The sequence below is a fragment of the Scardinius erythrophthalmus genome (assembly GCF_964197995.2).
Source record: "Scardinius erythrophthalmus genome assembly, chromosome: 3".
In the NCBI taxonomy this organism is placed as follows: domain Eukaryota; kingdom Metazoa; phylum Chordata; class Actinopteri; order Cypriniformes; family Leuciscidae; genus Scardinius; species Scardinius erythrophthalmus.
The window spans coordinates 44,742,740-44,755,533 of NC_138223.1; positions in this window are offsets into that span (position 1 = coordinate 44,742,740).

Consider the following 12,794-nt stretch of genomic DNA (forward strand, 5'->3'; position numbering starts at 1 on the left):
ACTGTATCAACACCTTTTCCCTGAGGCTTTTGTCTAGCTACACACACTTCAACTGCATTTACATCTGCACAGCAAAATCCCCAGTGTTAAATTAACACTCCTCAGTGTACATATAGGTCCAACTACAGAGTGTTAAAAATGAACACTGAAGCAGTGTTGAAGTTAATGAGATAATTAAGTGATTAATTAAGTGATGATTGGCCATTAGTGGTGACACCTAATGTTAATAAGCAGAATCATTGAAGAAAAGAGAAACACAAGAGCTACAACTGACTTGGAGCCTTTACACATTATTGCACTTATTATTACCAGTTTGAGCCTTTATTTCTGTCATACATCTACAAAAGTTATTGAGATTCAGCCAAAGTTTACACGGTAATGTTTTATGAAATGTTTAATTTCGTTTTCGTTTTTAGTCACCATTATGGTGGTCAGTGTTTGCTTTAGTTGGGCTCTTGACCCTGTTAACTGTTTATTGTTAGTTTTTCTCTGACAGTTCCAACATTGTGTTTATAAAGCACTTTTGGTACGCCAAGAGAAAACCTGCTTGACATTATCATCATGTTATGACCTAATTCACTGATGACGTTCAGAGTCAAAATCTATGACTTGTTACATTTTATTATCGGTAATTTGTAGCCCTGAGATTTTACAGTTTGAGATTCAACAGCAATGTGAACAATTTTGAAAAATCTTTTGAGCGAAATCAAAATTGTGTTTAAACACAGAGACATAAAGAATCAGCATATGAATCTCAACAATGGTGACAATATACAAACTAGTGACAAACAGATCATCTATGAACATCACAAAACTAAAGTCATAATAAAACAATAGCAAAATAAAAACAAACAGGCAAAAACAATGAAAATCAAAGGACAATTCAGCTGCATAATTTATTCATGCTGCAATGTATGATGTCAGCCAGGGATGCATTTTGATTGGTGGCTCCCATCATGCACTGCAACATGAAACATTTGTGTGATTGTCACCATTGTTGAGATTAATATGTAGATTCTTGATATCTGTGTGTGATTTAAAAATGTCGTATTGTTTTAAGCATTGCTGAAATTAACTATTGTATTTTATATGAAGAAATCATTTGAATATTAAATCATAATGCTGATTCAGTGAATCAAGACCGTACAGAATTGTAACTTCATCAGGTAAACATTATCATCATGACCTAGGCTTTGTTTCTCAAAGGTATTTTAAGCCAAACTTGATCGTAGAACAATTGCAATAAATGGTCTGTACAATCAAATTAGGCTTGCGATTGCTTTCGAGAAACACAGCCCAGGTCATAGTATCTATTGCCACAACAAATGTGCTTTATACACACAGAGTTGGAGCAGCCAGAGAAATACTAATGTTAAAAAGGAAAAGGTCAAGAGCCCAACTAAAGCAAACACTGACCACCATAATGGTGACATGAAACGAAACATTCCATAAAACATTACCATCTAAACTTCTGTTAAATCTAAATAAGACCGTGTGTAGATGTATGACAGAAATAAAGTCAAACTGGTAATATTAAGTGCAATAGTGTGTAATGACTCAAAGTCAGTAGTTCTTGTGTTTCTCTTTTTTCTGTTCTTCTTGTTTCTCTTTCCGTCAATGATTCTTATTAACATCAGGTGTCACCACTAATGGCCAATCATCACTTAATTAATCACTTAATTATCTCATTAACTTCAACACTGCTTCAGTGTTAATTTTTAACACTCTGTAGTTGGACCTATATGTACACCGGGGAGTGTTAATTTAACACTGGGGATTTTGCTGTGTGTATTGACATTGTCCTCTATACTATCAAAAGACTGTAAATCAGGATAGCTTTCATCTGACTGTTGGTCTTCTAAATCACATTTGGTTGAGGCTTTGTTATGGCCCACCTTTGTCTTGAGACAGGACATGTGAGTCTGCAATTGTTTGTTCTGATCGTTTAACGTAGCAATACAACGAGCTTGTTCTTGTGCAGTGGATAAGCTAAATTCTCGGTAACAACAGATAATGGCTTTCATATCGTTCTTGCGAATACTTGCTCCTAGTACCTTCTTACAATCTTCAATTGACCAAACTTTGACTGCATCAATGCCAAATTTCTTTGTTAAATTCAATCTGACTTCCTCAGTCACGATTGAGTCCATGCATTCTCCTAACAAGGACTTAAACTCATTGTCTGTCCATAACGGGCTAGCTAATCCACCTTTCTCTGTCGTGGGTATCAGCCTAGCATTCCTTCTAACCATTTTGTGACTTCCTTTGTTACTTAATCACAAAACACTAAAACTTCTCTCTACTGTCTTACAAACAGAGGGTACAATCTTATTAGCACATGACGCTAACTCTTCTCTAGCTTACAGAGGATAGGTCTTCTCTTAGCAAGAGGATACACACAATATTAACATGTAACTGTTAATCTTCCCTGCCAACAACAGGGGGTAAATTTCATCTCTAAAAGAAAAACTTTTTTTAGAGGCTCATCTTTAGTTAACCAAACTCTACAGCTGTTTGTTAACTACTTCTCTGAACGGCGCAGAGGAAAACATTTGTACTGGTCTGCATTGGTTCTTTTAATGGAGTGGAACTCACCGAGTCTTTCATTTGTAGAGAAAGATTCCGTCTGGAAAAATTCAGTCTTTGAGATCTTTTTGGAGCTTGAAGTTTTTCAATCTGGATTCAGAAAATTCAGTCTCAATTCTGGAACTCAATCAGCTTTGTTGAGATCTTTGAGCTTGAAGTTTCAAGATGCAGTTCTTTGAGCTTAAAATTCTTTGAGTTTCCTTCTTCTCCATCCGGGTCACGGCACCAAATTGTTGAAAACTTTTTCTTCGTCGAAGCAAGAGACCAGGAGACGTTGGGGATCACGTTCAAACAAAGTTATTCTTTATTGAGGACTTCGCTGTACGCAGCTGCAGTTCTTCCCAAATCATTCTAACTAACATACTTTACATGGTTTCTTTATAGGCCTTTCAGTGGGCTGTCTTTAAAGGTGCTAAACATACACACAGCCTTAGAGGTAACCACTAAATCTAATCATCTAAAGACAATAGAGGCAATTGCCCCCAACTGACTTCCCCAAATGTTATAAACACAAATGGTCCCGAGAACTAAGACTAGGTAACATTCACACACAGTCCAACTCTTAGTTGGAAGATCAAAGGCTAACAAAACCCCTGACTATTACAATGTTTAGACAGCTGACTTAAAGCTGACTTCTGATCAGTAAATTAATGCCATCATGTTCACCTTGAATGCCCAATACAGTGTAATTTACCTTAGTTTTTCATGTGATGTTATGTAAGGAAGTAAGATCAGCAGATCTTAAACATATTCTTAAATTTGGATCCTTCAGTGTGTGTAAGTCTCTTTAATTATTTTCCTCATTTCTGTGTTTCAGCGGCTGATGGTCAGCAGGATTGGGGAGTGAATTACAGTCATTCATATGTTTGTGCATTAAAGGGATCAACAGTGAAAATATCCTGTACTGTAAAATATCCTGATGGTCATGAGATCAGAACAGTTTTCTGGACCAAACCTACTATAGGTGTTAAAGAATTACCTGATCTGTGTTCAGATCCAGAAAAAAAAGGAAGAGTTCAATGTGACAGTGAAGATAAAAACACTTCCAGCATCACTTTGACGGCTGTAACAGAAGCTGATAAACACATCTACTACTGCAGATTTACTACAAACAGAGAGGAGGGAAAATGGACGGGGATTCCTGGAGTTCAGCTTGACGTCACAGGTAAAACTACTGAACTCTCAGAAATAGACCACAGAAACATACAAACGCACACATACAGTATAAAGCAACTTAACTGCGACCTGCTTCATTATGTTTCACATTAAAGTAAGTTTACATCAGGACTCTTTAACTCGAGTCCTGGAGGGCCAGTAGTTCCAACTCTTAATTAAACCTCCTGCTAATTTGTAAGTAATTCTGAACCCTGTGATGAGCTTTTTCAGGTGTTTGGTTAGAGTTTTAGCTAAACTCACTAACTTACGCTGTACGGCTAACCTGCAGGTTTTATTCTGGGTTAGAGATCGCGAACCCAAACTGGACCAATCAGCTGTGAGTAAAGTGTCATGTTTCTGATGCAATAAAGCCACTCCCCCTTTGTCTCTGTATCTCTCACCCCAAATTAAAGCAGTTTAGTGTCTGATCTGAACATCTGATGTGTCCTGCTGTTTATATTAATGTTGAACATGAGTACAAACTGATTCATATTAGTGATTATTAAACATGATGGCCTACTATGATATTAGACTACATAGCCTATAATAAAAGATAATGAATTTCAAACCTGAACATCAAACCAAACATATTTTTATTCAAAGATCGACAGTCTGTCATTAGTCTTTATTCTGCCACAAAAAACCACATTAAAATCACGAACTCAAATGTCATTGTGAAAAAACCCAAAACAATGACTGTTGTACCTGTTGTAAATCAGACCTTTCAGGCTATAGCCTAACGCTAATAAGCCTTTTGCCAAAATTTTTATTACAACTAAATAATCGGTTATTAAATAAGAAAACTAAATAATTGTGTAGATGATTTGCTTTGTGTAACCCGACATCAGACATTAGGCCGAAGTATTTTTTGCACACAGTGCCGCGACCAATCAATCACTCCTTTACGACTGGTTGCGCATTCACTGTCCTCGCGGCTGCTGCAACTTGCCCTCGCTTATCAATGCATATCTAAATTCGCGCCTGGTTTCTTTGTAGAACGAAAAAAAAGAACGAAAAAAGATGCTGCAGCCAATGAGCAGCCGGCAGGGGCTGGCTGCAGGACGACTCGACCTCCACGGACAGTTTTTTATGTTTTATCAGACCATTACTACTCAAGATTTTGGGACAATTAGGGCTGGATTCGGGATTCGGGACAACAGCTTAGATTTTGGGACTGTCCCGAATTTTTCGGGACGTCTGGTCACCCTATATCCGGCCCACATCTGGCACACGTGGAAAGATGATCTGGCCCACATGCAGTGTGGATGACGGCCCTTGGGTGACTCACTCCTGTTTGCCAGATCTGGGCCACAAGCAGGCCATAGCAATGCCACACGTCAGCAAAGAGCAAAGAAATAAACCAGAACTGGACCTTATCTGAGCCACAAAATTTGTGTATATTAAATATGGAGTCATCTCAGCCTTAATAAGCCTGTTAACAAGCAGAATCACTGAAGAAAAGAAGAGAACAGAAAAAGAGACGAGCAGAAACACATGAACTACAACTGACTTCAGTCACAGTCTAAGATGAAATCAACTGAAGAGAAAAGAAGACATTAAATCTGTGAAGATCTCAGCAGAGGAGGATTGAACAACTCCACTTGCACCAACCCTGGGTTTTAGGCACCATGAAAGTGGTTTGGCTTTTAGCAGTGTTCATCGCCATAGTAACTTACGCTCCACTGCTAACCTGGTCCGGGGAAGGTTATGTTCCAGGTTAGAGGTTGCATACCGAACTTGGACCAGCTGTGAGCAAAGTGACACATGTCTGATGCGATAAAGTCACTCCACCTGTTTCTGCTCCAAATGAAAGGTCACTACATAGCAAATGATTTTTAAAGACAAAATTTTCTGGTTTTTAGTAACGCTCATTTAGAATAATAATTTTGTATTATTAAAGGGGGGGGGGGGTACAATGGTGTTTCATGTATTCAGAGTTGTTTACAGTGTTAAAGAGATGGATTCTCATGCTAAACATGGCCAAAGTTTAAAAAAAATATTTTGAACGAATAACGGAGAATTTTTGTGCCGAAAATCTTACTTCCGGGTTGGTACAAGTTTCGGCTGGTTTTTTTCGATCGTGGATCTAATGACGTAGACGAGAGTGGAACTCCTTATATGAGCATTTCTCTCAGAAAAGCGCGCCCGCGCACACGTCGACCAGAGGAGAGCGAGACCGCGCACATCAACGCGCTTCAACAGGAAATCATCGGCAGCGCTGCATAGGTTTTATAAACAAGACCCAGTTCGACGCCGGATTTGCAGATCGTCTAATGCTTAAGGATGGAGCAATCCCAACGATAAAGGTTCACGGTCGTGCGTCGTGCGTGAGTAACACTGCTTCAAATGCCTGTCTTCTTAGCTATCGGCGCTCCGCCCACACGGCACGCCTCCAGCCGCTCGTTTTTTTCCAGAAAGACTCGGTACAGCCTATCTTTCTTTTATAAATATAATAAAACTAAAGACTTTTTGGAGATATGAAGGATGCAATACTACTCTATAGGTACTCAAGATTAACATGAGATTGACTGAAACTGAGTGTTTCACCCCCCCTTTAAGATATTATTTATTACTTATGTAATTATTATCAGGATACCTCCCAGAAATGACTTTTTGCAGGTTTGCTAGGATAGTGTTTTTTTTTTTTCAACAATGTGAATGTCTCAGCAGTGCATCATTTGTTTGTATTCTGTGTATTTCATTGTGGATTATTTGGTAAATTTTTGCAAACAGACTTTTACGATATGTATCTGCCAGCAACGCCACAAACATGTAAGTAGTCATGTTCATTCTAATGCCTGATCTGTGATCAGTGATTTCTGATGTAATTATTCAAGTTCAGATAATATTATTTTTCAAAATATCGTTCAATACTGTTTATGTTTAGTCACTGGCCTGATTTACTGAAGCAATCAACTTTATTCGTTTCTCAAGTCTCAACTTCAAGTCGTTTCTCTTAGTAGGATGAAAATAATCTTATTTAAACTGTAATTAAATTATATAAAGAAAGCGATCAAAGAACACTCCCTTTCCATTTGCCAAAGCTGTCAATCAAACAGTGCGAGTTAATCTGGACACTTGCCAAAACTCGTTGAAATCAATCATCACAAAATCATGACGCTGTTATAATGTACAGTACAACGAAGCTCTTACTGTATTTACATCGTGTTTGCATTGTTATTTGGTGAAAGCATTCGTGAGAGTGCCGAAAATGATAAGATCTTTTCATACGCGGTCAACAGACTGTCCGTCATCTGCTCAATGCTCATCACTGCAACCTTTTATGTGATGGGAATAGAACATTATGATCAATACTTTTCACGATTCCTTAATCTCAATAGCTGTAACACTAAAAACGTAGTAAAAGTTTTAGAGAGAGTTCCACATGTAATGCTAGATATTTCATATGCAAACATGTCAGCCAATCACAGCAGTGGGCGCTTACACTGAAGTCTCACAGCAGACAGAGCGCTCAAATCAGAGGCTAAAATCAGGCTTGGAAAAATGCCTTTTATTTAAAAATTATAAAAAAAATTGATGTTAAAATCATACTAACATTATAAGTGCACCCCAGGAAACATTATAAAATAATAAAATAATCCAGTCCCTTTTGAATGTTCGATTCTCTCCTTACCTTTATCAACTGTATGAACTAACTACACAACTTTTACTTGCACTGATATAGTGTAGGATTACAAATTTAGGTTAGGTTTAGGTTACTGATTTTAGCATTTGAGGCATAGATGATGATATTTCAAAGAAGATTAAATCAAGCAACCCAGGTGTCGGACATTAACCTTTGTATCTGTATGCACCTCCTGAACAGTGTCATGGTCCCAAGTTAAGCTATGATCATGTGAAGGTATGGGTGATACTGTCAGGCTGATTGGATCATTTGAATGATAGTGTTATGCTGATTCTTGATTGAATCAAATCATCCCTATGCTTTGTTTTGATTTGTCTCCACCTCCAAAAGTCCCTCCTCCTAAAATGCCTATAAGACACCATGTAAAGTTAAAGGGATAGTTCACTTTGAAATTAAATTTTGGTATGTTTTATCTTACCTCAAGGGCATCCAAGATGTAGGTGTCTTTGTTTCCGCAGTAGTTACAATTTTGATATTTTTAGGTCAAACCGTTCTTGTCTGTCAGTCATATAATGCAGGTCTATGGTCACTATCTGAAAGAGCATGCACAGAGTCCAAATTAAACAATTCCCCATCGTAAGTACACATTGATGTGACACGAAACGAGCGGTTTGTGTGAGAAAACGAACAGTATTTATATCGTTTTTACCTTGTACACAGCCACGTCCAAGTGATCTGAGGACGCGCACGCTTCCTGGTGTGTGACGTGTGCACGCGTTCTGGCTTAGTCTGCGCAAGCGCTGGAAAGCACCGGAAGTGATCTCTCGCGCGTGTACGTCACTCATTGTTTACACAGAACAGATTGTAGGTAAGACGGCTAATATAAATATATAAATACTGTTTGTTTTCTCACACAAACCGCTCGTTTCGTGTCTTAGGCCATCAGTGTGTACTTACGATGGGGAATTGTTTAATTTGGACTTCTCTGTGGATGCTCTTTCAGATAGTGACCATAGACCTGCATTAAATGACTGACAGACAAGAACGGTTTGACCTAAAAATATCAAAATTGAAACTACTGCGGAAACAAAGACACCTACATCTTGGATGCCCTTGAAACATACCAAAATTTAATTTCAAAGTGAACTATCCCTTTAAGTTAGTTAGACTTGATGACTGCAGCTACCGACAGCTCGTGTTCTCAATAAAGAATCCTGCTGAAGAAAGAACCAAGTCTCCTGGTCTTCGATTCTGAGTTTCCTACAATAGCAAAACCTTTTCTTTTAGTTGTGTTTCATTGACAGCTATTTTCTTCTTGCTGTGTAAATTTGTTTAAATTCTTAATATTTTTCAATCTCGTAATATTCTGCAGAAGAGAGAATTGAATCGTGTGCTTCTCTCGCGAGAAATGAACCGAGTTTCACTCTTTCCCAGCACGTGATTGGCTGTTCGCTTCTGATGTCACACCTAAACTCATAAACTCAGGATCAAAGCCTGAGTTGACAGAGAAAGTTGATGATCAACATCATTGTACCAACAAAGCCTGGTTGGATTTGTATGGTTTTGTCAACTCTAAACCTACTCTGTTCAACTAGCTTCATGCAACAGGCCTCAGGACTGAAGATGAAAGGCGCAGGGACCGTACCATGATGGTAGTTGAATAAACTCAGGGTTACAGGATTAGTTTAAAGTTGACAAAACCAAACCAATCCAATAAGGCTTTACTGGCACCATGATGCTGATCATCAACTTTCTCTGTCAACTGGACAACAAGGTCATGGAGAGTGTGACATCAGCACACCAGGCACGGGTTATGGGTGGGCCTGACGGGCCTAGGACCACCCACTTTTCAACAGGCCCACCCAAAACTTTTCTTCAAAAAAAGAAATAAAAAACTTTTAATATATTTTAATTTTGTTAATACCGTAAATCCTCAAATATAGGCCCGGGCCTTTATTTTACTCAAGCGCATCGCGGCCCAGGCCTTTATTGGAAGGAGGCCATAATTAGAGACAGGCCTTTATTTGTATTTGAGCAAAACGGACTACCAGTAGAATGAATAAAAACGAGATTTTGTGTGTATTTTAACCTATAAAATACTAGGTTAATTTATTGAAAACGTACAGTTAGTTACCATATAACATTATGGTATGCATACAGAACATTAACAACAAATAAATATAATATAAATAATATTTTTTGTGAAAAGCAATGATTCATTTTGAAACAGTATTTGTTCCAGCAGTAGTAACGTTAGCTCCACAACAGCACGCATCTGTGCATTCATTCACACACTAGAAACGCGTGTCTTTTTGCATGTAACTTACAGACACTATTGCGATTAGAACAAAGCAAATAGAACTGACCTATTTCTCAGCTGGATCCGTTGGTCCTCGAAATAATACTTCCAAGCACTTCTGAGGTAAATTTTCCAGGATTATTATTACTTAGATAGATGTGTGTTATCCAGCTGATTGTGGGTGTTCAGGTTTGCGTGGAGCGCCTCAGATTATTTGCGTTTGAATAACGCGCGCTCTCCGTAATTAAGAGATCAAAGTCAACAGAGTATTTTGAAACTCTTTTGCACTTAAGAAAAAAAGCGAGCCTATCGCGCCAGTGCGATTGTCGATCCCAGGGGGTTAAAAAATAGATTTTCGCCAAAAATCCTCTTTGGCTCCGCAGCTGCCATGGTAAACAACATTAGCCTACCGGTGACTGAATTCTCACGTGCGAGTAAAGAGCGAAGTGATTGACATGACCAGGCTACCAGCTATGGCTTGGATTCATTAACAAACATTGCCCCCCTGTGGTATTTGCATGTTACTATCACAAGCATAATGTTATGGCCTGCCCAAAAAACGTTGGTTCTAATAATAGCCCCGGCCACTATTAGAGACCGGCCTTTATTTACCTCCGCCAACAGCGAGACCGGCCAATGTTAGAGACCCGGCCACTAATGGAATACAGGCCACTATTAGAGGATTTACGGTAATTATTAAAAATAGGCAAATAAGATCATAATTTGTGCAAAAATAGTCTAAATGTTTAATTTTCAAAGTTTCATAGCTTAAAGGGGGTCGCACACAGGAGAACAAGACAGCGTCGCGTCTTGGACAACTCGAGGTATTCGAGGTGACCAGGAACAGTTAAGATGCATACAAAGGGAGCTCAAAGTCCACCTGAAAGAGGCTAAATATGCTTACAGAAGAAAAATGGAGCAGAAGTTGCAGCAAAACGGCATGAGGGAAGGCATGAAGACCATCACAAGCGTGGGAACCTCGTGGAGGGGGATGTGGAGAGGGCAAACCAGTTTAATAACTTCTTTAATAGATTGGATTGCCCTGCCCCCCCTGCTGCCATTACACCCCCCCCCCACAACACTAACAGCACTTGTTGTGAGATTAATTCATCCCTTTCATTACCCATCATCACAGCAGCCCAAATGAGTGGGGAGTTGAGAAGGCTGGCCCAGACAGAGTATGTCCAAGATTACTCAAAGCCTCTGCTATAGAGCTTTGTGACCCTTTACAACATATCTTCAACCTGAGTCTGAATTTAGGGAGGGTTCATGTGTTGTGGAAGATGTCCTGTATTATGGCTGTACCGAAGAAGCCACACCCCAAAGAGGCGAATGATTTCAGGCCAGTTGCACTGACCTCACACGTCATGAAGAGCATGGAGCGTCTACTGTTACACCACCTCAGACCACAGGTCCGCCTCGCACTCGACCCTCTACAGTTTGCGTATCAGGAGAGGGAGCACGTAATCCACCATCCGCCGAACCCGCCATTTTTGTCCGACAAAGCAGTCAGGAGAGTTAGTAGATTAACGTCGGTGGATTTGAACTTTAAACTGTACCGACGTCTTTCCTTGGTTAAAACAACATTCCTTCTGATCATTCATATTTATTTTATGCTATAAATTAACTAGAAGGAAGAGATGATCGTTTCACTCACAGCTTTAACTGAGGCTCTACAGCGATCTGTCACGACACATAAAAGCCATAAAACGGTATTTGTTTAAATTTATTAAAAAAAATGACCAAATTTGAAAGTTGAGACCTGCTCAACTTTCCTGCTCTGTCCTGTCTGTCGGAATGGTGTATGGTGTCAGTTTCCTCTTTGCTCCACGATGTATTTTTCACTGCGTGAGAACATGGTGAGGTGTGAGGCTTGTCGGACATAGCAACGGTAACTAAAGGGGGCGGGTCTTTACGAACGGTCAATTGTGTCACATGCAGAAGTATTCTGATGACACTGCCATTGTGGGGTGTATCAAGAATGGAGATAAGGGAGAGTATCGGACCCTGATTGGGGACTTTGTGAGGTGGTGTAGCTTTAAAAAGCCATATCGCCTGAGGGACAAACGCCACCCAGTGGGTGATGGACATTGTCCAAGATGGACAAAAACTTGCTATGGGTCCTCCTCTCTGCCACAGATGTTAATGAGTCAAGTTCCACAGCCACCACAGAACCAGCCTTCTTCACCAGCTTATCCAGTCCCTATTCTTACTGCCGCTCCCCCAACATACCACAGCATAGAGGATGCTAGCGATGACATCTGCAGTTGCTTCTGACTGATACTGAAGAACCCTAGCCTTCTCAGGAAATAGAGTCGACTCTGTCCCTTCCAGTATAGGGCATCTGTGTTCTTGTCCAGCCCAGTCTGTCGTCCAGCTGCAGAACTAGATCTTTGTAGGTCTGGACCACCTTCACACAGACGCCTTCGATGAACACAGGCTGCATGTGGGGCCTCGGTCTCTGGACGTGGACCACCATCTCCTTAGTTTTTGTAGTATTGAGCTGTAGATGGTTAATTCATTCCTGTGTTCAGGGCTTTATTTATTAATTTATTGATGTACTGTATATTGGGCAGCTTGTCTTGTTTTGTTTGTTTTTATTGTTTGTTTTTATTGTTGCTAATGGAAACTTGAATTTCCCTAGCGAATGAATAAAGTATTTATCTATCTATCTATCTATCTATCTATCTATCTATCTGAAGGTATAGGCCTCTGGTTTACATTGGCGTAACATAATTTCACTAAACTGATGATGATGTTGTGTCAGACCTGCAGGTGGAGACACAGCAGAGAGTGAAAGAGGGAGATTCAGTCACTCTGACATGTAAAAGCAGCTGCTCTCTGCCTGAACAAACAACATTCATCTGGTACAGAAACACACAGATAATAACTGATCCAACAGTGAATCAGCTTCATCTGCGGTCAGTCAGTCGTTCTGATGAAGGAAACTATCAGTGTGAAATAAGAAGAAATAATCATCATCTGATCTCTCCTCCTGTTTATATTAATGTTGAATGTGAGTACAAACTGATTCATTAATATTAGTGAAATAGTTCACAGATTATTCAGAATTTAGTTCAGATTTGTTTTGATAAATTCAGGGCCCAATCATACAGACTGCATGACATTTTATGTCTAATACACATTTAATCTTACTAATTTATAATT